Raw genomic sequence first — 25,334 nt, forward strand, 5'->3', positions numbered from 1 at the left:
GTTTCTTGAGGTAGCCGCTGCCGAAGCCGTTTTTGCACGGGGTACTGTTTGCTATCTCGGGTGAACTTCCTGTGTGACAAATGGACTGACGAGACACGGGACTTGTAGTTGGCGAAGGTGGACACGACGCAATGGTTGAACGAGGAGATAACGGGGAACTACATGGAGAAGTAACGAAGACGGAAAAGATGGCTAAAACGTTACCGTGGAACTTGACTCAAATTTAGTACAATTATATCAATTATCAAGACCCTCGAAATGGATCAACATGGATGACGTGACCTTAGAACTGACCGCAAGACCTGAAACTGTCGTGCAAGAATTATCAAAAAACATGAAGATCTGGACCACATAAATCTTAGAAGCGTCATACGCATGGATATTGGAAAGGTTGGCCTTAAAACTGACAGCAATGCTCGAATCTTTTAAAACTTCATACGGACGACATTAAAACCCTGAGGAAGAATCGCATCCTAGGTAGAAACTTCAGACGAGATTCATATCGATGGTGCAAATGTCACCTTCCAAAGAAGAACTCCTTTCCCAGGAGTCAATATCTCAAGCCCAGGTACACATTGGCCTTCCTTTGATGTCTTTGTGCCCAACCATTGAGACCAATTCCACGAACCCGACAGACAGATTGACCGCACCGGTCCCGGAGCTTCCCCGAAGTGGCTCCCACGCCGACTTTCATTCATCACGTCAACAAATCCGTTTGACCAAACACAAAACAACAGACCTCCCACCTACGCAGCAGTACACTCATTCAGAGAGCAAGACGCAAGAATCGTTTCTCAGCGTGGGAGACTGCAGCAGCGCCGCTGCCGAAAGAACATATCAAAGTGTGTGCGGAAGGTTCTGTGTGACGTCAGTCGGGGACGCGCCACACGCGCTTTATTTTTGGCCAGAAATAATCTTTTCAAAGCCGAATTCTCGGAATATCTGCGCCAACAGAGAGCACGTTGAGGGTTTCGGGCCGTCGAGAAATGTCGGAGAAAGGAAGATTCTTTGAATGAAAACACTATGTATTTCTCCGTCCCGGAATGGACCGGCCTGATTTAGGGAGTTCCCAGAGGTTATTTTCGACGCAGCTATGCGACGAATACCTGAGGCGTTGTGTGCTTCTTGGAAGTCAATTCCTCAACCGGCACGCACGTGCAACGGCATTAATGACCGGCAGCTGCTCGGCGTCAGTGTTGCCAAACGTCACGAAATTTGACTGACCTAGTGTGTGTGGTGCAAAAACCACGAAGCGCAGGTTTTCGTGCCAATTTCAATTCGGAGGGGTGATTTGGACTCCTAATTTACTGAGCTGTTTCATAACTTGGCAACAACTCGGAGACCGGCTCGACGAGACTTGCCAAGAGAGGCTCGGCCACGGTGAACGAATCGCGCGGTGTGTTGCTGCACTGAGACAATGACTTGGACGGGGTTCAATATCGGTGGCTGATCTTTGGTCGTCTGTCAAATTCGAGCATTTGTCAACAAAGCAGCACAATTTGTCGACTTAATCGGAACCTATGTATCGTTTTTAAAAAGAGAGTTGTGGAGCTGGTTTACGTTTTGTACGCGTCCGACTCCAACTCTGGGTTCTGGGACTTGGTGCTCCGACTCAAGCTCTACAAAATGATTCGACGTCACCGACTTCGATTTTGACTCTAACAACAACAACAACAATATGCCAATTCCGGCTTCAATGTCATCAATTCCAGATCCTCAGAAAGACCGACTCCGACAACCATGCTAAAAAATGACAGCATTATTGCTCTCGTGAATTATACAATATACACGGAAATAATTGCCCTCGGCCTCACCCTTATTATTAGTTAACAATTCTTTAGGCTGTCAAAATTACATTTCAAGACGTTACATGCGTTACGCTCTCCAAGGTGTCTCGTTTTTAATGTCAAAAGTACATCAAATCTCAAACCACTAATTACATTTTCGAACGAAGCATAAAAGCAACTAAAAACTACATTGTTATCCGAGCATTCGTTGGTGAAGGTTGTCTGAATCAACATGACTCGTCGCGTCCCGGCGCAAAACGCCGGCAATATTGCCCTACCTGCGGCTCAAGCAGGCAAAAAAGTGGGAATTTCCAAAAGGAAGGTTGAGGCCTCAACTGATGGCCAAAAACCGGGAATTTCCAAAAGGAAGGTGCTTTTGGAAGTGACATCGAACAGCAAAAAGACGAAAAAGAGCGACGGTACTGTACCGATGGATGAGGAGGAGGAGAACTCTTCATCGCACGAGGAGCAGCTTTTGAAGAACAACAAGTTCGCTGGACTGCCTGACGAGGACCAGGTAGCGGAAGCAAAGGAGAATGAAGTGAAACAGCGAAAGGAGAAACTGCCTCCTTTTTATGTGCGGCAATCAGCAGCTACGATCGACTTTCGAGCGGGGCTGGTTGAACTCATCAAGTCTGGGAAAGTCCAAGGCAACATTCGTCTGTGTCAGGACGGATTTAAGGTGCTGGTGCAATCCAGGCAGCACTATCAACTGGTCAAGGATTACTTGACCGAAAACGAGGCGGAGTACTTTACCCATGATGTCGTCATGGATAAGCCGTACAAAATCGTCGTCAGAGGTCTGTACGACATGCCAGTGGAGGAATTAGCTGCCGAGCTAAAAGTTTTGAAACTGGATGTGTTGGCCGTGCACAAAATGAGCCGACGCAACAAAGACATCAAGTACCGTGACCAGCTCTACCTGCTGCATTTGGCTAAGGGATCGACGACGCTTCCTGAGCTGAAGGCAATTCGAGCGGTTTTCAACATTATCGTGTCGTGGGAGCGATACCGACCAGTGCATCGTGACGTCACACAATGCTTCAACTGCCTGGGTTTCGGGCACGGAGGTAAGAACTGCCACCTGAAGCGTCGTTGCGCCAAATGTGGTACCGATGCGCACATCACATCCCAGTGCATCCAAGATTCGCTGGTGAAGTGCCTCAACTGCAACGGTGAGCACTCGTCAACCGACCGAAAGTGCCCCAAGAGAGCTGAGTTCGTGAAAATTCGGCAGCAAGCATCGACGAAGAATCAGCCTCAGCGTCGTAGAACTCCTCCAGCCCTGGTGGAGGAAAATTTTCCACCTCTTCAACCGCGACGCCAGGTCCCAAACTTGGCACCGTTGCCGTTGGATCCCAGGAAGAGAGCTGAGGTGAATCATCCACGGCCGGGTTCCAGCCAGGAGCCGAGACCGCCACCACCGGGCTTCAGCCAGGAGCCAAGACCAACCCAAGAACCAGCAGTTGAGGAAAATGGTAATGATCTTTACACCTCAACCGAACTCCTCAATATTTTCAAACAGATGTCCGCTGCACTGCGTGGATGCAAAACCAAGACCCAGCAGATTGAAGTGCTGACCTCGTTCGTCATCCAGTATGGATCGTAGGTCCCTCAAGCTGCTGAATTGGAACGCTTGCTCCATTAGGAGAAAGAATTTAGAGCTGGTGGATTTTCTTCGCGAGAAGGAGATCGACGTAGCTGCCATCACGGAAACTCATCTGAAGCCCGGTGAAAAAGTTTATCTGCAAAACTACAAGATCGCGACGCAGCTCGACAGGACCACCTCTGGAGGAGGAGGTGTGCTTGTCGCTGTTCATCGTGACCTCAAGCCACGCCGGCTGCCACACTTCAAGCTGGACATCATCGAGGCCGTTGGGGTGGAAATTCCCACTTCAGTTGGCCCAGTACTCTTCATTGCTGCATACTGCCCACGTCAGGTGAATTCCAGAGATGGTTCAGCAGCAAAACTGAAGAGCGATATCCAGAAGCTGACACGGCGAAGCGCAAAGTACATCATCGCTGGTGACCTCAACGCGAAGCATGAAGTTTGGGGCAACAGCAGGAGGAATCGGAACGGAGTGATTCTGCACAACGATCTGCAAAACGGATACTACAACGTTGTGAGTCCAGATCGTCCAACGAGGGTGGCTCGGTCTGGGAATCACTCAATCATCGACTTCTTCATTACCAATATGGCTGAGAACGTGGCTCATCCTGAGGTGTTTGAAGAGTTGAGTTCTGATCACTATCCGGTGGTTGTGGAGGTTGGAGCTTCCGTTACTCCGCAGCGGCAACCAACCCGGAAAGATTACCACAACGTTGACTGGCAGCAGTTTCAGCAAGTGGTCGACAGCAACATCGACTATGATCAACACCCGGAAACTTCTGCCGATATTGATCGTTCGCTGGAGGTGATCCAGCAGGCTATCAACCAAGCAGAGGCTGCCAACGTTCGGGAGGTTCCTGTTAATTTTAAGGTAACTGATATTGACGTAGATACTAAACACTTGATTAGACTTAGGAATGTTTATAGGAGACAATATCAACGGACTGGGGACTATGACAAAAAGATTTCAGTGAACAATTTGAACAAAATCATACAAGACCGACTTGACAATATCAGAAATCAAGAATTTTCAAAACATGTAAGCCAGCTGGGGAATTATTCAAAACCATTTTGGAAACTTTCAAAAGTTCTTAAAAACAAACCAAAGCCTATTCCTCCTCTTATTGTTGAGGATTCTCCTTTGATTACATCCGAGGAAAAGGCAAATGCACTTGGGCTTCATTTTGTTAGTTCACATAATCTTGGCGCTTCCATGACCAGCCGTAAAGAAACATCAGTTGCCAATAGTATTTCAACAATCAATGACTCTACCTTTGAATTTCCTGCAGATTCCCATGTTTCTGGTGAGGAAGTCAAAGTTGCAGTAAAACAAATGAAAAATATGAAAGCTCCTGGCTTTGATAACATTTTCAATCTGGTGTTGAAAAAACAGAGTGATCAGTTCTTTCAACATCTAGCCAATATTTTCAATAAATGTTTGCAACTTGGTTACTTCCCCACCAATTGGAAACTGGGCAAAGTCATACCAATTTTGAAGCCTCAAAAAGATCCAACATCGCCAACAAGTTATCGTCCCATTAGTCTTTTGAGTAGTCTGTCCAAACTCTTTGAGAAGGTCATCTATTCAAGGCTTTTGGATTTTACCAACGATAATAATATAATTTTGAACGAGCAGTTTGGCTTCCGAAAGGGACATAATACTGCTCATCAGCTTACGAGAGTAACCAAAATCATCAAGCAGAACAAGCTTGAGTCTAAATCAACTGCTATGGCTTTGTTGGATGTTGAGAAGGCTTTTGACAATGTTTGGCATGATGGTTTGATACATAAACTGTATTTATACGGTTTTCCAATGTATCTTATCAAAATTATCCAGCACTATCTTTCGGAGAGATCGTTCAAGGTTTTTCTGAATGGGATTGCTTCTGGATTATTCAACATTGATGCTGGGGTTCCCCAAGGAAGTATTCTTGGCCCACTTCTGTACAATATTTTTACATCTGATTTGCCTACTCTTCCTGGTAATGGTGTGTTGTCACTTTTTGCTGATGACACTGCCGTTATTTATAAGGGTAAAATAACCAGATATTTAGTTGGCCGTCTTCAGAAGGGTCTTGACGTTCTTTCCGAATACTTTGGTGACTGGAAAATTCGCATAAATGCAGCCAAAACTCAAACCATCATTTTCCCACTTTCCAAATCGGCCCGATTTGTCCCAAAGGATGATGTTTTGATTAAAATGAATGATGTTTCGATACCCTGGTCAAAGGAAGTTGTCTATTTAGGTCTCATACTTGACTCGAAACTTTTGTTTCGGCAGCATGTAGATAAAATATTGAACAAGTGCAGCATTCTCATCAGGTGTTTGTATCCTTTAATTAACAGAAAATCAAAGCTATCTTTGAAAAATAAGTTAGCAGTTTACAAACAAATAATTTACCCCGTTATTGAGTATGCAGTACCTGTTTGGGAGTGTTGCGCTAGAACTCATAAATTGAAGCTCCAGCGTGTCCAAAACAAGGTACTCAAAATGGTTTTGAATGTTCCTGGCTGGACAAGATCAAGTGAGGTTCATGAATTAGCAGAAGTAAAAATGTTGGATCAGAAGATTCAAGAAAAATGTTTGAAATTCAGGGAAAAATGTGCTATATCTGAATACCCCTTGATTCAAGGATTGATTTAGTTTATGGTAAGATTAAGTTAGTTTTAGGTTAGGTTATGTTTTCTTAAATTTTTTTTTTTCCTCATTGTACCTAGTGTTACAAAAATGATAAATCATATACTTTTAAAGTTAAGAAAATGAACAGTGTTTAAATCACGAAAAGCAAACTAAAGCTGAAGAGCCACAGCTGACCACTTATTATGTAAACCAAATGTAATTATTATAAGAAAGATTCAATAAAGTATATTTAATTCAAAAAAAAAAAAAAAAAACTAAAAACTACAAATTGGCACCGGTGACGGGGTTTGGCACGAACGCAACCCAAATTGTGGTCTCTAGTACACTCAAAATAATCCACACGTTGATGCTACCTGAAAAATCACGTAACCCCGATTTTCCCCTCGCTAGGCTCGTTTTACGTGACACACGTAAAAATAATGTGAAAGTGTACTGGCAAAAAAAAGTTTTCACGTTGATGTTACGTGAAAAGCCTTATGGTATTTTTCCACTAGGGTTTTCCATGTAGTTTTTATGTGTTTTGAAATGTAACTTCAACGGAACTCGAGTGCGCCATTCGGCGAAATTTCTACGTGATTATTTTAGTATGAAAATTGATGGCGTCCGGCGAAGACCTGCTGCCGAACTTGTTCTCGCAAAATATCATCAAAAAAAGAACAGACGGTAAGTTAAATAAAGTTTTAATGATTTTATTTATAAATAATCATAGAAATATTTTTTTGCAGCGGCCGAATTCTGGAAGCAGCATACTTTTACCGGTGGCCACTTGGATTCTGGCCCGTTCTAATATAAGCGGCTGGTCGTGGTGAACGACGCAACCGAAAATGTCACGGACATTGCGGACACTTGCCTGGGTGCGAGGTTGCTTTGCGGCCATCTTCTCGTCGGCCTTGGCCAGTGTGGTGCCCGCGCCAAAGTTGTTCGAAGCAGCAAGTTGTATCCGGCAAGACCAACGAACCCGTGCACGGAATTCGAGAGCTGAACGTGGTCGCCCCAATCATCTTTAACATCTTCCTGGCAACGCCATCCTGGCCAACCATCCGAGCACCCAACTTGATCGGAAACTTTGCCTAGTTGCTCTCAAAGTACCTGCCCCTGGTGATGTGCAGCCACGTTAACGTGGCACAGACAGAAGTACCACAACTAACGACAACGACTTCGAAACGGGTTCCCGTGCGGCCACGAAGTATAGCGGAAACAGAAAGCTACGTACGAACGTCTTCCTGCTCGGTTTCATGAGAGACTGGACCATTCTTTATAAATGTTAGCAAAGGAAAATTGAATAAAACTATGATTTAAATTGAAACTAGAACTGCATTTCTTGTTTTTTTTTTCTGTTTGATAAAAAAAAATATCAGAAATTAGACCACATTAGTACTAGAAGGTTCCTATAATGTTTACTACAACAAACATGTAGAAATCATCAATTGATTCATTTAGCTTTTACGTGTGAAGCACGTAGAAACGACGTGAATTGATCTGGCCAAGCAAATTCCGTTTCTACTAGGGCCGCCTCGTAGAAGTTACGTGAAAACTCTAGTGGAAAAATACCACATAGCTTTTCACGTAACTTCAACGTGAATGTTTTTTTGAGTGTAGTATTTTTTTGTCTTTGACAGTTGGATGCACTTGATTCATTGATTTCTGCACGGCGGCGCTGTCGCCGCCTGCTACGAGTGTGTATTGCAAGTCGTCTTACGCAGACCATAGCACAACACACGCTGTATTGGTGAAGCTTTCAGGTGTAGATAATCTAAAGTACCCGAATCTTTGTGTTTTTTTTTTTGCTTCACTTTTTTGTGTTTGTTTAAATTGTTGCATGCCTGCTTGGATTGCCTCCTGAGTTGGCGATCGATTCCTTGCTTCTTGTTTTGCATCGCATCTGGTTTTAATTTAGTTTGTTTAGGTTTTAACTGCGAGGCAAGAAAAGGAGGAGGAAGAAGAAGCTGAAGTCGATGACGGCTGAACTGTTTGTGCGTGTTTGGTGCGCAACTAATGGTAATTTAAATCAATTTGTTGCTCTTGATTATGGGAATTTAATTGGCGTTGATGCAGTCGGTCGGTTGTTGTGTCATAAACAATGAGCGTTTCCGGCTCGCCGGGTTTTGTTGCCAGCTTGAGGTGCTCGAGGGTTGTGTGAACCTTGGTAGCTGTTCTGATTACATTAAATTTATTGAAAAATAATTAAAGATAAATGTGTGACTTCAAAACCTCAACTGACTTAAAATCTAAAAAATGACTGTTAAAATCTACGACTTCTATTCCGACTTCGTAATCTAGAGATTAAGTGACTTCATTCCAAAAAGGCATCGACTCCGACAACAACTCCCATACAAGGGTGTTAAACATGTGCCTTCTCCGACTCAAGCTTATGAAAATATAACGACTCTGACTCGGGCTTCTCAGAATTTGTAAACTCCGACTCCGACACCGGGACCCCAAAAGTAACGACTCCTCAACATCTAACTCCGCAGCCCTCGATAGTTTGCGTCCTATTCAAGAGCTCCCAAGTAACATTTTTTCCAGGAGTTCTGCAAGAGCTCTTCAAGATAGCTACAGCATAGCAGTTTGGACCGCGGTTTCCCTCAATTCTCTTCAAAACTTCTTCAGGAGTTTGGAAAAGTACTTGAAGAGAGTTTTATCCAACCGCGGTCCAAACTGCTATGCTGTAGCTATCTTGAAGAGATCTTGTAGAACTCCTGGAAATAAATGTTACTTGAGCTGTTTTCCCATAAATTGAAACGCACTTCTTTGTATGTATTTACCTACCCAACTAGAATTCAATTAGGTCATTAATAGACTTTCCTCCCAAGTATATTTAAAAATCTAAGCGTTATTTGTACTGTTACCACCAACAAATCATCGTGTCATTCCCCGAGGCAATTCCTTCCAAAAAAAGCTTACTCCCCTCAAAGCCACTTCCCCACTGAATTCAATTACCAAATCGATTACCATCCCTCACGTTCTCGAAAAGAAAAAAATCTCCCCAAGAAAACCGCCAAATAAACTCCCCGCCGGGGTCGTCTTTTCCCTACCAAGAACCTTTCCTAGAATCCACCGGTCCCAATCCTCCAAAATGCACACCTGTTGCATCGAAGCAGGCAGGCTCCTCCTCCCGGGTGAACCGTGTCCGCTCCTCCGACGACCGTCCCGTTAGGTAAACACAACGCTCCCGTCCGTCGCCACGTCGTCGTCATCGGCCAAGTGCCACTTTGAATACATAATTTTTATCTGATGTCAGCTTTCTCCTCCGTGTCGTGTGGCCCGCACACTGCTTCCCGGTTCTAGGGAAGGTTTGTACACGGGAAAAAATATTTTGGATTGCGATAATTTTGCTTACTTAGTAGAACAATTGGTTAGTCTTCTGCCAATTAACAAATTACAACAAAAAGATTAATAAAATGTTGTGTTATTTTAGAGAACTAAACATATTACAAAGCGTAACGTCTCTTTGACCATAAGTTAGCTCCAATTGAGTTACGGTTTGGCGTAAGTTTTTGCAAGATTGAATCGTTTTGCTCAGAACATTATTTTTTCCGTGTCCTCAAACGCCAAAGTAGATCCTTCAACTCCAGCAGACGAACGTCGACTTGGTGCGCGCGTTATGAATATGTTTGAATAGTTGATGCGATATTTGCTCAGGGAGTCAGTCTCTATTTTTTTGTGTCACATCTCTCGTTCTCCTAACAAGATTTACATCGAAAACGAGCGTCCATTCAAACTGGATCTGGATCGATGGGGCCCAATCTGTCATCGGCAGCATCCTGCCCCATTGCTTGCAGGAGGAGCAATAACCATGTGCTCAAAACGCTCACGAGTTCACTTTGTTTTGTTTACAACAAACGACAAGCCCCTCTTCCTGACCCATCCTAGGGCTAGGGAATAACTTTGCATACATTGCAGATTGATATCTTGGGGTCGTTACGCCTTCGATGCGCGACTTTTTGTTTGGAGTGTGTGCGAAATCCCAAAGGGAAAGAGAGACCCCCTTGACAAGTGAGTGACGCGACGACGCCTCTACTGTTGACTTGTGACGAGGTTTTGTCGCCTTTTGCGACGTGACGGAGCCAAACAAGTTCCTCTTTCCCGTAGTGACAGATCAATCTGGAAGGCTCGATTGTTTTATTGGATGTTATGTCTAACGAAACAGAATAAATTGATTGTTGACATTTGAGCATACCTTTTTTGGAATGTAAACATTGGTCGAAATGTCATTAAAACTGTGAAAAATCATTTCCTTTTTGTCAAAGTTTTCTTGGAATCAAATGTAATGTCAAAAGTGACAGCTGTTAGTTTGGCCCAGGTTAAACATACACGCTTACGCAAGAAGACTCATTTATGGGTGAAATATAGTTGTCTGTGGTCATTTTGGTTTATAAAGATATTTATTCCATTTTCTTAATTTCAGGTAGAACGTCAGCCAAAACACTAAAAGCAGAATCTCACCCAAATCTGCGCAAAAGGTTCAAGTTCAAAGCCGCCCAACCCCAGGGGAGATGATCCCCCGATCGCTCTCCATCTAGACCTATACCCCCCCCCCCCCCCCTTTCTAAAGCTGTTGGCGTTCACCTTATTAGTCTTCTCAATTTCAAGCTTCGCTTTCGGAGAATTTGAATTTCAAATCAAGCCGCGTCCTCCTCGCTCAAAAGCACCGCCGCCTGCGATATCCAGAGAGAGAGAAGCGGAGAGCGATCTCATTAATTTTCGACACATCTGTTTACATTCGACGAGATTCGAACCTGAGCCGACGCGGAACGCCTAGAGAGAGTCGACGCAACACAAAACCGTCTTCTGGTGAAGGTTGCGCCGAGTTTGTGACGTACCGTACCGGAACTCATTAGGGATAGAATCGATTTTTCAAAAAAAAAAAACGTTCTAAAAATATCTCTCATTAATTGGGTTTTCCGTTCGCGGTTCTGGTACCCGCGAGAAACGTGACCCAGCTCAGCTGACGCGATGAGGTTGTCAAAGTCAAAGTCGCCATATGTCGACTAGCCGGGGCGAAAGCGACCTAACCTCTGCTAGGGGGTTGGTCGAGCAAAACCAGAAGCAGCACAGTGTGCGATAGCGATGAAGACGGGACGATGACGAAGATAATTGGCGACCAATCGGAGTCGACGCAAGTCGATGATTCACCCGCGAGTACTGAATGAAAAACTGGTTGAGTCGCGCGCACACCAACAACCTAAGTTGGCAACACTGGCGCTGCTGGTGTGAGTGAGTGAGGTTAGGTTGATATTGCGAGCAGCAAAAGGGTTTTCGAAGCTTGGAAAACCAGTTTCTCGCGTTGTCGTGGTCCAGCCGTGGCAGCCTCCCTAACCTCAAAAAAGAGCAACGATGGAAGGGGAGCGCAAAAACACGACCGGAGCCTGAAGGAACCCGTTTTGGAGCCGGGGTGAAGAGGGGGAGCCGTGCGCGGGAGTACACGCGAAATGAGTCAGAAAGAGCGAAAGGGGAGAAGTGGTGAAAAAGGGGCACTGTAAAAAAGGGTTCGAGGTGGGATTTGAACCAGGATGGCTTGATTGCTAGCTCGCAGAGCTTAAGATCGACTCTACCATTGAATCATCAAACATATTTTAAATGACCAGTCCCACTGCGCAAAGTTCACCGCAGCGATGATTCGATGAACTCTTTAGAAACGTCAAATTCAACGTTTTAACAGCTTCAAAGTGTCACTTTCGAAGCCAAATTTTCCACCGTGTCCACAGTAAAACCTTAACCACAAAACGAATGATTAAGAGAATCATTTTTTCTCCTCCCCGACACAACCAATTGGCCGGGGCTTCCCTCTGGCGCGCGGGACCCATTGTCGACGGAGCTCTTTGCTCTATTGAAGTGGGCACTCCCTCGCCGTCCGTAACCCTTTCCCCCCTCGGGGCCGTGAGTGATGTGCTTTATTGATGTTAATTTGTTAGGTTTAACTCATTTTCCGATGGCGCGCTCCACGCGCAAGATCGTGTCTTCTCTCCCACTTTTTTGAGGTTAGGGATGAAGAAACGTATTTTTTATCGTGTCTCAATTTTCGCGTCAGATCCTAGTCTTTAGTGCGGTTGTTATTGTTGTTACGGCGCGCGGTCTGTTGGCGGCTCATTTCAGAACTAGAGAGACTCACTAAAGTCTGCTCCTTCACCTGGTGTGTGGGATATGTTTTATGAGTCTAGAGTCACTTTTGTATATATCGCGCACGTTGAGCGTCGAGGTTAAAACATTTTGTGGAGAAATCACCGCACCTTGCCCCGGCAGCACAAACACACCGCAATCAGAGTCGCACTCTAGCACGCAGACTTTAAAAATGATTTTTTGATGTATGATCGCTTCTAATGGCCGGGTTGGTGGCGGTGCCATTTAAAAACTACTATAATTGACAGTAAACTGTCTCGTGGTGGTTGGGGCTCTCGAGGGTGGCAGGTTGATGGAGGTCGTTTTCAAGTGGCAAGGGGGCCTTTTCTAATATGGTATTATGAGGAGTTTTCTGTTTTGTTAATCTGCCTGCAAGATTAGCGCAGTTTAATGACATCTGGCAGAAGGGGGTTGAAGAAGTAGTCGATACTTAAGTACTTGATTATAGACTGTTTATCGCCTTGGAATTGCTATTTTGAATATCAACTTGGTTGCGATAGACTACATTGCATCGTGAACTGATTTGAAATCCTCAGTCTAATACAACCAATCGAAAAACTAAGGGCTGAGTTCTAAGCTAGGGTTATGTGGTTTAGAAAAGTACTTAATAAGTTATGCTAAAAAACTATTTTGGCTTATGTTCGAAAGATTGTAACATTTGTAAGAAAACCCATCTTGTTATATATTTTTGGAAAGGTATTTGAAAGACTTTTCCAATGAGCCTAAGACATCGAAGATCTGAGAACCCTATCAAAAGTTACAAGTACTTAAGTGATACTTATACACTTTTTGAAGGCCGGATCTCAGATACTACGAAGAAAATAGTGCAACCCATCGTTAGTTCGATAATAAAAAGACCTTTCAAATGAGCCTAAAACATCGAAGATCTGACAAACCTATCAAAAGTTATAAGTACTTAAGTCTTATTTATACACTTTATAGAGGCTGGATATTCTGAAGAAAACGTTGTCCTGATCTGTCATGAGACCCATCGTTGGACCTTTTCAACGCGTCCAAAAGTTTGAAGATCTCATGAAAGATTGAAGGATTTCTGCAATTCTGTATTCAATATATGAATGTGAGGAAGGCGTCAACCACCGTAATGTGGATTAACTAATGTTTTTAGATTAAATAAAATGTGATTTCAACCTTCATCTTGCAAAGTTTTGTAGCTCGATTGGAAGATTTGACAGATTGGAACCCAGAGAGTAACATTTCGTCTCTCCAGGCTTATTTCTGGGAATTATTCTTGGCCTTTTTCTGGAATTTTCTGATCGGGGAATCTCTGGGAAAGTTGGTGGTATTATTCAATCTAATCTAATCTAATCTAATCTAACACAAACGCAGCCAGTCCGATGAAAGCATGCTGGAAAGTCTTGTGATTAGATTACGCCCCAAGCACTTTTCTTGTCAATATTAATAATTGCAGTACATCCGAGAACACCCGAAAATGAATTGCAAAAATTAAAGCGGCCAGCCCTACTGCGTTGTGTTTACCGCAAAGAGGATTCTGTGAACGGATTACATTTCACAGAATCTACAGGGGAGGAAGGATGCGTGGACATACCGTACCAAACGCTCCGAAATAGTAGTGGTTGGGTGTGTAAGTGTAAATTTGGCAAATAATTATATTTAAATGGGGTTCGTGAAAATGGAGAAATGGGGATTGGGAAAATGGAAGATGGAGAAGGGGTAGGAAGGATATTTCATTGATTCAATAGTATATGATTTATATTGGTTTGGTAAGTATGTAAAAAAAAAATCAGCAAAAAAAGTATGGAAAGATCTCACCAAAATCTGGATATTTTAAATAAGCAGCTTCAATCTTCATTTTCCTGCAACCGGAATTGGACACAGCCTGACGGCGTGGCGATCGTCACCTCCTCTAGGTTCTTGATAGTTTTCCGTCGACGAACCAAATCGAATAGAATCTGCTTCCATTTAGGGGCTGTTTAAGTGAAGGAAAAGGCTCTGCAGGATGCAAACAGTTTCTGGCTTTGCCGGAAGGGAATCTTCACCGTTCCGCCATACGAAAAAGTTCACGGAGAGCTTCACTTTTGTCTTCAGCCATATAAAGATTCTCTTGCAGAATAAAGTCATCCGAAGAAAAAATCCGAAAACGTCGTGGAATTTTGTAAAAAATGGCCAAAAGATGCGAGCAACAACTTGAAAAAAAACCGGAGAAAACGTCAAATTCACGACACCGAAAAAAAATTTACGTCCAAACTCGTCCATGGCTACTTCGATCCTCTAATCTCTGGGAAAGTTGGTGGTATTATTCAGTAAAAAAAATGTAGACAAAATCAATTTCCAAAAATCCGTAAAATCCGACAAAACTCTGCAACTTTTGAGCCATAGAGAATTTGTGTCAAAAATGTTGCCGCCGAGATGATTTTTTTCAAATGGTGTTTTTGAAAAAAAAAATAAGAAATCTTACCCAAAACATTTGTTGCGTCCCATAACATTTGTTTCTTAAATAAAACAATTTTTAGGCCTTCTTCAAATGTCAGTCTTTATTCTTGAATTTGAATTTTCATTTGCTGGCTTTGAAAATTGGACAATAACATAGGTTTTGGAAAAAATATTGTTTTATTCAATTTAAATAACTTTCATAGAATGCGTTTAAAAGAGTCGGTGTCTTGGGGAAAGTTTATAGTTGAATCTCGAATTCACCTCAAAGGCAGACAGAAAATTAATTTTCTTACATTTTTTAAACTGAGCAAAGCAGAGAATTTGTCGAATACGCCAAATTTCTCTCAACGATAAAGAGGTACTTAGATTTTATATGAATAACTTCCAGAAATGCTTTTGTACGTTACTTTTTTGATAGATTTTTGGGAATTTTCAGTCTTCTACAGAGTTGTTAAGTAGATAAAAATATACATTTATGACCAAGGATCCATATTTTTATCGTGTGGGAACATAGTATTTGAGATGCTCTGTTATTTTAAGGTTAACTTTTAAATTAAGGAACTTGAATGCACACGATCAAACTAATAAAATGCATATTTTCAGTATTTCATCACCGCCATTTTGGCCGTCATCTTGGATTTAAAAATTCTAAATCACATTAGAGTAGTTAAAGGGTCATATTTAAGCTCAGCAATTAAAAATAAGACAACGAAAAGATTTTTTTTTCGTGATTCGATTATCCGAAGTGAAATTTTACCAAGGCTTTCGGATAATTGAGTCTGGACTGTACTGGAATTGCTGAAAAATGATTTCCAGTTATGTAAAAATTAGTCACCGACTTACCAGTGTCGTAAAAACTTAAGATTTATCTAGGAGGGCGCTAAGGAAGTAACCTCACAACCTGAAGGGCGCTGTCCGAGTGGTTTAGCATAAATCAGTCATTGTTCATCGTACTCAATTTTCCTGAGATCCATAAAATTGTGTACAATTCCAACCTCCATGATAACATCCAACAATCCCGCGCGCAGCTTTAAAAGCTTTCTCGGGAACCCTTGCTCAGCTTGCGCACCGACCGCTCCCAGTAATGGGGTAGTCCCTTCATCCCGGTAGCTCGCTCCCCACCGAACCAAAGATTTATGGCCATCGGCGAACCCTTCAATTGCAATCACGTCCATCATCTCCCGGGTGTGTGCGCGCGCTCGTTCAATCTGCAAACGGTGGGAGCCCAGCTGCTGCAACTTCAGATAACGACCCCGCCAGGACAGGAGCTAATTACGGGCGGGATCCGGGCTGGAATGGAGTCTTGGGACTCGCCCCAAGACAGGAAGTCATTGCGAAGAGTCTGAAGCAACGAGGCAGAAAAAAATCGCCCGCAAGGCGCGATAAGCGCGTCTTCCTTCTTGGCGAACTTGATTTCAACTTTTCGAAGGTTCCAGGCAGACCATGACTTAAGGTAGCGCCTCAAAGTGCGGATCTTTTGGGCGGTTGTAATCCTCTCAATCGGTCGATGATCGGATTTGATTCGTGGTGCCCTGTGGTCAATGGTTGGGGGTAGGGTGGGTTGAGCAATGTTGGACTCAGTTGTGTGCGTAAACAGTTGAGTTCAAAACAAGAACGACCACCTTACCAAACGAGGGTCTCGTCGAGGGGTCTTCTCTTTCGAGGGGCTCGTTTCGAACCATCATAACGTAACGGAAATGGAGAAATATCGAAAATGCTTGTTTTTTTTTTTGCTGTCTGTTTATCTTCTTCTTCTCCGGCAGGTTAGTCTGGCCCACGGTCACTGCCGTTTTGGTGTGCTCTTTTGTCGATAATCTGTGTGTATTTGTACGGAGAATTAGTGTGGATGGGTTTGAATGGCCCCCGGTGGGTGAATGTTTGAAATTTTCGGGAATTTTTAGCAGTTCATAATGCTTGGCACACGTACGATTCGGTTTTGGATGAACTTGAAAATTGAACGATTCAAGTCAAGCGATTTACAATTTCCACGGTCGGTTAACCGCTAATACGGGCGTAGCGATTGGAGCTTGAAAGTTGTACAGTTTGGGCGATCATGAGCCTCTTATTTCACACAAGTTTAACGCATTGACAGTTTAACAGATTGACAGCAATACTTACTCAGGCACAATGACTGATTGACAGAAATACTTACTCAGAACCAGATTCACAGCTTCCACGACACGTAATACTTACTCAGTGATTCTATCAGCTTCTAAAGCTCGACAGCTGGTTCAGTTATCTGAGCTACCTCGATTTTGAAGTCCGTAATAGAGATCAACATATTGGGACTTACTTTGATTTGTTGTTATTCCAGACGAAACAAAGCAAAGACAATCGATATCAAGTCTGCAAAATCAAACACGTACATCCCACAAATGTCGTCTACCTCTATCCCAAAAAATAGAGTCACAACAATTCCCAGAGAGCCGGATTATCCCTCCAGTCCTAAGCCTTCCGGTCTTCGACCCTTAACGATCGTGTCTGGTCTGATATCCCGGACCCCGGTAATAGAAAGGGTCTGAACCAGGTATTACACAATAAGCGGCCCAAGAAGTCCACCAGGAAAAAGTCGAAGAAAGACACAAAACGCACATGAAAGCTCCAGGGGGAAAAACATGACAAACGACGAGCGAGATAAATGCATTTATGGGCAGCACGGACAAGCCAGGAACAAAAAAGGCGAACAAGATTTATTCTTTTCACCGTACCTTTTACTAGAGAGAGAGGGTTTGCTGGCTTGTAGATCGTACGATCAACGGAGTTCTCCAAGTCCATTCACGGTTACGGTTTTCTTGCGTCGTCGTCGTCGTCGCCGTTGTTTGTTGACTCACATACAGGTGTTTAAGATGCATATTGCATCGCGTAGTGTGTCTCCACTCTTCCTCTTGAACCCCCAATCCCAAGTTGTCGAGTCGACGAGTTCGCTGCGCTGCGATTTCCGTTTTTGGGCGGTCAGCACACTCTCTTTTGGCTTAGGCTCAGCTGCTTCTTCGTCGTCGTCGTCATTTCTCTGTTTATTAAAAAGAGTTTGTTTTGTTGTTTTCTTCTTCGTACTCTTGAAGTGCCCAAGTGTCGTCGTACTCCAGCGGGTCGTCCCTGCCCTTCAGCGGCGAAGAGTGACCCCCTTTTATACCCTCCGTGCGGCGCAACGTCGACATCTCAAGCAAAGAAAGAAATATAATCGAATCGACTCTTTTTGAGGGACAATAAATAATGCCCCGGGATATTGCACTTTTGTACCGGGGGCCCGTTAGGTTTATGGACGAAGACGACGGTTTGGGATTTTTTGGGGAAGGAATTTTCGGAATGTTATTTCTCAATTATTTATGATTGGAGGCAGTTTTAATTAATGCATGACTATTTTCTTCTCTTCTTTCTTACAGGTAAGTCAACGCTGAGGTCCGAGAAGTGTGAGCTGAGTTATGGTTATTGGTAAACATTCACGAACTGTTTTGGAGGTTAGTTCTCCTCCAAGTTGGAAGACGAAGCGTAGATCGTAGATCTACATTCAGTCGTACTTTGAGAGATTGACGGCTTGACAGAAAAACAGGGCTGAGTTCTAGATTAGTCGCCCTCTGCAGGGTGCAAGAGAAACTTTGCATTTTGCAAATTTGCAAATTGCCGATTTAGGAGGCTCCAGGGTGCCCAAAATGCTGTTCAGCAAATTAAAAAAGGACGGAAATACTACTCAGAATACTCGCTGCAGCACTGCTACCACATCAAATGTAGATGTAGAACCTCCTCTTAGAGGTATATTACTCAGGAAGTCCGTGATAGGGAAACGCTTCACCCAAGTTGACAGTAATACTTACCCAGAACACTTTCTGATGCACACGCCAAGCGACCAAAGTTCTCAGAGAGGTACATCGTTTCTGAAGTCTGTGTTTGGGAAGTTTTTCGGTTTGCTTTTGTCGCATGGTGAAATTAAAACAGAATTCACGTTTTAGCGTTGCTCTCATTACGACAATTACCGTCATAATCATGTGCTTACTCTAAACTTACGTTTAGCACAAAATTACCATAAAACAAGCCGTTCTACTTTTCCCTTGCAAGACGTTTTCATGCGTGACATTTCCCTTACCCGAAATCCTCACGAAAAAAAATCCCTCTCGTTACAGTCAGGACTTAGCTTTTACGACCTCGTCGCAACAACTCTTTTCCCAGGTCGTTAAAACCGTCGAAATTAAAAACTTTCGACAAATTTACGCCGCGCGCGAAAAATGAAACCCCTTCTCGAACATCCTCGTTTCAAGAAAGCGAAAAAAAGGGCACAAGATTTCTAATTAAATCAAGTGTCTTTCCAACTAGAGACTTCAACCTGGAAAAGTCTCGCAGCGAATTAGAAACCTTGGGTGAAAACTTCGTGTAAGGGTTTATTAGTCACGTTGGAGCGCGCCACTGAGGTGGTGGCGGAGAGGAGCGGAAGCTGAGGGGTAGTGAAATTAATAAAAATCACCCCTTTTTCCGACTGCCATTAAATAGCGTATAAAGAGCTCGGTATTGTACGGGCGCTGCGCTGCTCGCCGGAGCTTTATTTACTAAACACAGAAGGACTCCGCAGCGCAGCTGTCAGTTGAGCACCCACCTTTTTCTTATTTGATGCGTCAAACTAAACAGTGGTGGCCACGTGGACCGTGTCTGAGTGGTTTTGACAGATTGTTTGATTTTTTTTGTAAACAGCGGATTCTGACGATGTTAGAATCGATGAATCCAAAACATTGACAGTTTGACAGAATACTTACTCAGTTGGAACTCTACTCAGGTTGACATTAATACTTACTCAGTTATCTCGTTCTTAAACTACACTTCAATTTATCGACCGGACCTCTTGGAGGTACCTCGATTTTGAAGTCCGTGTTCGGGAAATGCATTATTGCAACTCAAGCTGATCATTTCCTCGCCACGTGGACTGTGCTTAAGTGTTTGACAGATTGTTTCTGGAAACAGCGAATTCTGACGCTGTCAGAATCGATGAATCCAAAAAATGACAGATTGACAGGTTGACAGATTGACACAATACTTACTCAGTTAAAACTCTGCTCAGGTTGACACCAATACTCACTCAGATATCTCGTTTCTAAACTACACATCAGCTAATGGACTCGATCGTTCGGAGGTAACTCGACATTGAAGTCCGTGTTCGGGAAACGAAGTTGACCAATAGCGGCTCACTTCCTCGCGGCTACCACTGTAGATCCGTACGCCAAACTCCACGTTCAGAGCCATTCAAGCAAATTGCCCCCTGTTCACTTCTGATCGCAGAAAGCGGACTATAAATAGAAGGCAGAAAAAAAAACTGCATGTAACAATCGCAATGATCGTAATAAAATAGACGCTTGAGTTGTCAAAAAAAAAACGCAGCTTAGAGACCGGCTGCACTCGATCAAGGTGAGGACGGATGGATCGAGTCGGAGGGAACGGGGAGGTACCTTAACAAGCGCCAGTTAAGTCGCGCGGATCAAAAAGTGTGCAAATTACACAGACTTACGGACGTGCTCACACACTCAGACTCAGACTCGGCGATCATAAAGCGAGAGCAATTGACCAGCTGTTTGGGGCGCTCGCCACGGCCAATTTTCGAGAGTGTTGTACCCCAACCCATCGCACTACTGTACTAGTTTTCTGAGCGTTGTGTCGGTGTGTGTGGTTGTGAGTGCACTGTTTTGTTTTGTTGTTTGCATCGGCGTCGGTGTGTGTGTTTGTGTCTGTCTGTCCGTTTACCCGAGCTAAGCAAGACAAATCGGGCGGAGAAGCTCGAGCCGGTTGGTTGAATCTGATGAGCAAACGATTTCGAATGGTTGATCGAAATTGGCCGGCTTTTTTATTGCCCGTTTTTGTGATGCATTGCAAAATTGGCCGCGAGCGCGTTTTGGGGCCTGGTTGGAGTTTGGAGCGTTTTGACTTTTGTTGTGGAAGCGCAAAACGTGTTAAACAAGCCAAATGAGGTAGCTAATTGGGTTTGTTTTGAACAAATCGATTAGTGTTCTACCTCATTTGCCTTCGTGAACCTATAGCTGTTGACAGATTGACAGAAATACTTACTCTGATTACTCGTTCCGGAAATGCTACAACTTCAAACTTTCTAAGGTTCTTAGAGGTATATAGATTCTGAGGTCCGTATTAGAGAAGTGCATCAAAGAGTTTCCCCACAAACAATAATCTCTTTAAAGTATATCGCTTCTGATGTCCGTGTTAGGGAAAACAGGCATGGAATCGTTACGCTATTGACAGAAATACTTACTCAAAAACTCGCTGTTTCACTGCATCACAGTTGTTGTACTTACTCAGATTACTCCTTCTGGCCACTGCAAAAACTCAACATTTTGTAAGGTTCTCGGGAGGTATATCAATTCTGAAGTCCGTATTAGAGAAATGCGTTACACAATTTTCAACACTTAATCTCTTGAAGGTATTTAGCTTCTGAAGTCCGTGTTAGGGAAAACGTGCGTGCAAACGTTGCGTGCTCCCGCATCATATCATAAAACCAAACAAGATCGCCACTCAGATGAACCGTTCAAGCGTGTGGGTGCCACCGTCTTGCGCTCGCCCGACTTTGTTTTGCCGAGAGTGAAGGTAATGAATTGATAATTGACTGCTAATAATTGCCTTCATAAATGGGTGCGGATATTCGTTACGATACGGTGCACAAAAGCCCGTTGCCGGTGGGTGTTCCCCGAAGAGTGCACACTGCGCTTCTTCTGCTGCAGTACATGATCATGTACCGAGTCGAGATAATCATGGGAAAATTGGGCGCCAGCGTGGGATGTTATGGAAAAGCGTGGTCAACGCCGCACGCACGCACACCCTGGTGGTCATCGGGCTAACTAGGTGAAAAATGTGGAATGTGGTGGTCGTGACAAGTCACCACTAGTTGGTTGATTTAACGGCGGGTTTGTCCGATGGCTATCTTGAGGTCTGCCCCGCTTGGGTTGGTCTTATCAACTCGGTCAGTCAATGTGGAGCCGGTCGGGAAACATAAACTGCAGGGCGTACCCTGCTCACACCTGGTTAACCAGGTTGGCGGACAGTGATGAAAAAGTCACTCTTATTTGCAGTCAAGCCAAGACACCTTAGTATTTCTTTGAGTAGAAAAAGGTTTGCGTCTTGTCTAGAAAGCAAACGACACTTCTCGTTGCATAAAACTTTTAAGTTATTGACAGTTTGACAAGTTGACAGAAATACTTACTCAGTTGAACCTCACACTTATGACACTAATACTTACTCAGATTAATTGCTCCGACACTGCTATCACTTCAGTTTCACTAAAGTTTCTTGCAGGTATCTCGATTCTGAAGTCCGTGTTAGGGAAACACATTGCAATTTTCAGTTGTATTTACCCATTTTATTCAGGAAATCTTAAGATATTCTTAGGGTATAGTGATTCTGAAGTCCGTATTCGAGAGCTTCATTGAAACCGTTGAACTCAACCCGGAAAACAATACAACCGAGAACTTTTCAGCTCGTGTCGAGACATTCCCAGCCCTGGCCCGCGCTCACCAACGTGTGATTGTTATTCCGGGGAAAAATAAATATGTAAATTATTTGAAACTATTTCTTTATTACTTCTGAACCCGCTCGTTCGTTCGTTAGCTCCCAAGCGCGCGCATTTTTTCGAATATGTTCCGTTCCCGGGTGCGCGGGTCTCGCCGGGAAAAACTTTGGCAGCTACCCGCTACTGTATTGGTTAAATTGTACCCACCACCACCGAGGGGGGAAGCCCACGGAGGCAGAATGGAATTTTTGTTCATGTTTTGCGCTGATAAAAGAATTTTTCCTATTGTTTTAATTCTGATGTTGTTTTATTAATTTCGCGCGCCGCACTCTGAACTGAACTCCGAGGCAGCAGCAATCTCGCCGAGTTCTAGAACTCGGCTAGCCGCGAAGGTTACGTAAATGAAGGGGAACCAGTTTGAGAGCGGGCAGTGTTGCCAGCGTCGGGTGCCCTTTCCCTTTTCGCTCCACTGGAGCTGTTAAATCGCCCATTAAAAAACTCGCCCTAAATGTCACCCTCTCGCAGGGTGTCCCCGAGGGACAACCGGGGGTAGGTCTCGCCGTAACGTTCTTCTCCCTCTTCTTCGTCGTTGACTTGGTCGCCAAGCGGCAAGAAAACGGGAAAATAATATATGTCAACACATGAAATTTATATGCCCCTTTTCTTTTTCTGATACCTCAACCCCTTTCCCGACCGCCTTTTGTACGATTCTCGTCCATTTCAGGGCGTTCGGCACGTTTTTTTTCCTTCTCTGTCTCTTTCCCTGATACGGCGGCGAGCGAGACGAAGAAGGAAAAACAGGCCACAAAAACAACCACCCGGGCCATACTTCTGTTTGCTGGTGGTGAATGGTTTCTGTTGTTGTTGCTGTACGAGCACCCGACACCCCGGTTACACCAGACGTTGTCGTCGTCGTCGTCGGCGTTCTACGGGTATACAAAACGTCCCAGGGATGCGTGTGTGTGACGACGTGGTGTACAACAATAGGGGTTGGGACAGCTTTCCCACACACAGCTGAGAAACCAAACCAGTTTGGTGGAATTCGAAGGATTCCGTCAACGGTTTGACAGATGCTCGGTTGGGTAACGAGCTGACTCGGCTCGGCGCATCCGGCGGACCCAAGGATGCTGACGGATTGACAGGTTTGACACGTTGACAGATTGACAGGAATACTTACTCAGCTGAACCTTTGCTGCGCAACTACGCTTTAAACGTATCCACTAATACTTACTCAGATTAATTGGTACAACACTGCTACTATCACTTCAGTTTTACCAAAGTTTCTTGGAGGTATCTCGATTCTGAAGTCCTTGTTCGGGTAACACACCACATTGACACTAATACTTGCTCAGACTTGTTGCTCCGACACTATTTCCACTTCAGTTACAGAAAGGTTTCATGGAAGTACATCCTTTCTGAAGTCCGTAATAGAGAAGTACACTTTGCTATCATGCTTTGAAGTCCGTAAAAAGTACGCTCTTTATGCGTGCGTGTGTGTGTGCAACCAACCAAACGGGACCACGCGGTCGCTTCTTACAAATTGAGATGTTTCCACGTAAAAAGTACGCTCTTTATCTTTCCAAATTAAAATCACCAGTTCCCGTCAGTTTTATCATAACCATAGTATTCGGTTTACCATAGTTTTCGCAATTTACCACACAATTTGACAGATGCTCGGTTGGGTAACAAGCGGCCTCGACGAACAACGTTCGTGAACCCAAGGATGCTGACTGGTTGACAGGTTTGTCATTTTGACAGATTGACAGGAATACATATCCAGCTGAAGTGTTACGTCGGTGTCGGTGGTTGAACCTCTGTTGCGCAGCTTTTCTTAAAACTATTCAACACTTTTTGTTGGTATAAGGATTCTGAAGATCATTTTAGGAAAGCTCACCATATTAACACCAATACTTACTCAGATTTTTTGCTCCGACACTTTTTCACTTCAGTTGCGCAACACTTTCTTGGAGGTACATCCTTTCTGAAGTCCGTAATAGAGAAGTGCACTTTGCTATCTTGCTTTGAAGTCCGTAATTGAAAGCTTGTAAATTGAAATCACCAGTTCCGGTCAGTTTCCTCGCCGACCGGTGCGAATTCTATCGCAATTTGCCGTTACTGTTCACCGGACCGGAAAGAGGCACTCTCTCCGTCCACACAGAAACACACTTCTGGATACAGGATTCCACCGAGTCCACCGAGAGTTGGTTTATCGGCAATCGAATCGCACCCGCAGCACACACACTTACAGTTAATCGCACTTGCGTTTGTGTGTGTGTGAACCACGGTTCACGGTGACCCGGTGTCAAGGGCCATCCCCCACAAATGCGGTGCGGTGGCTCTTCCGCTCAATCAGGCCCGGTCCGAGAGCGCGGAGGAAATTGATAATAAATCTAATAAGCCGAGCGCATTCCCGGTTCCCGGAGTAACGCAGACCACATTGTGCGTCAAATTATCGAAAGGTATTTCGCAGAGATAGTGGTCGGGACGAGATTCAATCAAATCACGCGCCTCCGGCGCTCAATAATTTAAATTACTTAACCTCAATTTCATGGTCGGTGAAATTTCCGCCGAGAATGCCGGGCATCAATCGGTCAACATCAGTCCCGAAACCCCAATCAGATTTACATCTCTCGATGTCGATGTGCTTTCAACCCGGCATGACTTTCGAATTGTTCGAGATCGTAAAAATTTGTCAACGGTTGTGTCGACAACTCGTTTTTTTCGTTGATCAAACTACGGCGGGCATAAATCACGACCTGGCGACAGCCTCAAGATTCAAGAAACCTACTCTAAATTCACGACAAAGTCGAGCCTGTGTACCTCGGCAGCGGTGCGAGTTCGTGATTGTAATCTAATACTTTTTGGTCTCGATTAAAGTTTTAGCTCCCTTCTTTGGAGAACCTCGCCGCTCTCCCCCAAGTTGGTGCTAAAGCTTGAATCTGATGAAAGTTGAACAACACTTTTGAGATTGACAGTTTGACAGAAATACTTACTCAGATTACACGCTGCTACACTGCAGACACCTCGAACGCTTGTTGTACTTACCAGTTTAGATTTGTATCGTTACCTCAGAAGTGTATCACTTCTGAAGTCCGTGATTAAGAACACTTTTGTACTTACCTGCTTTGATGAATATCGCAACTTGTTTGGGTGTATAATATCTGAAGTCCGTGATTGAGAAAACTTTTTCAAAAAAAATCCTACCGCTGCTGCAGAGAGTATATCATTTCTGAAGTCCGTAATCGAGAACGCATGTTCAACTTCTATCGTGAA

At 44.0% G+C, this 25,334-nt stretch overlaps 1 protein-coding gene across 5 annotated transcripts in view; it reads left to right on the forward strand.

Annotated features, from left to right (window-relative positions):
* The window catches only part of LOC120412427 (protein scalloped), a 284,128-nt gene that overhangs the window by 184,208 nt on the left and 74,586 nt on the right, over nt 1–25,334 (forward strand). The gene's annotated exons all lie outside the window — the stretch shown is intronic.

This window comes from Culex pipiens, chromosome 1, assembly GCF_016801865.2.
Source record: "Culex pipiens pallens isolate TS chromosome 1, TS_CPP_V2, whole genome shotgun sequence".
NCBI lineage: Eukaryota > Metazoa > Arthropoda > Insecta > Diptera > Culicidae > Culex > Culex pipiens.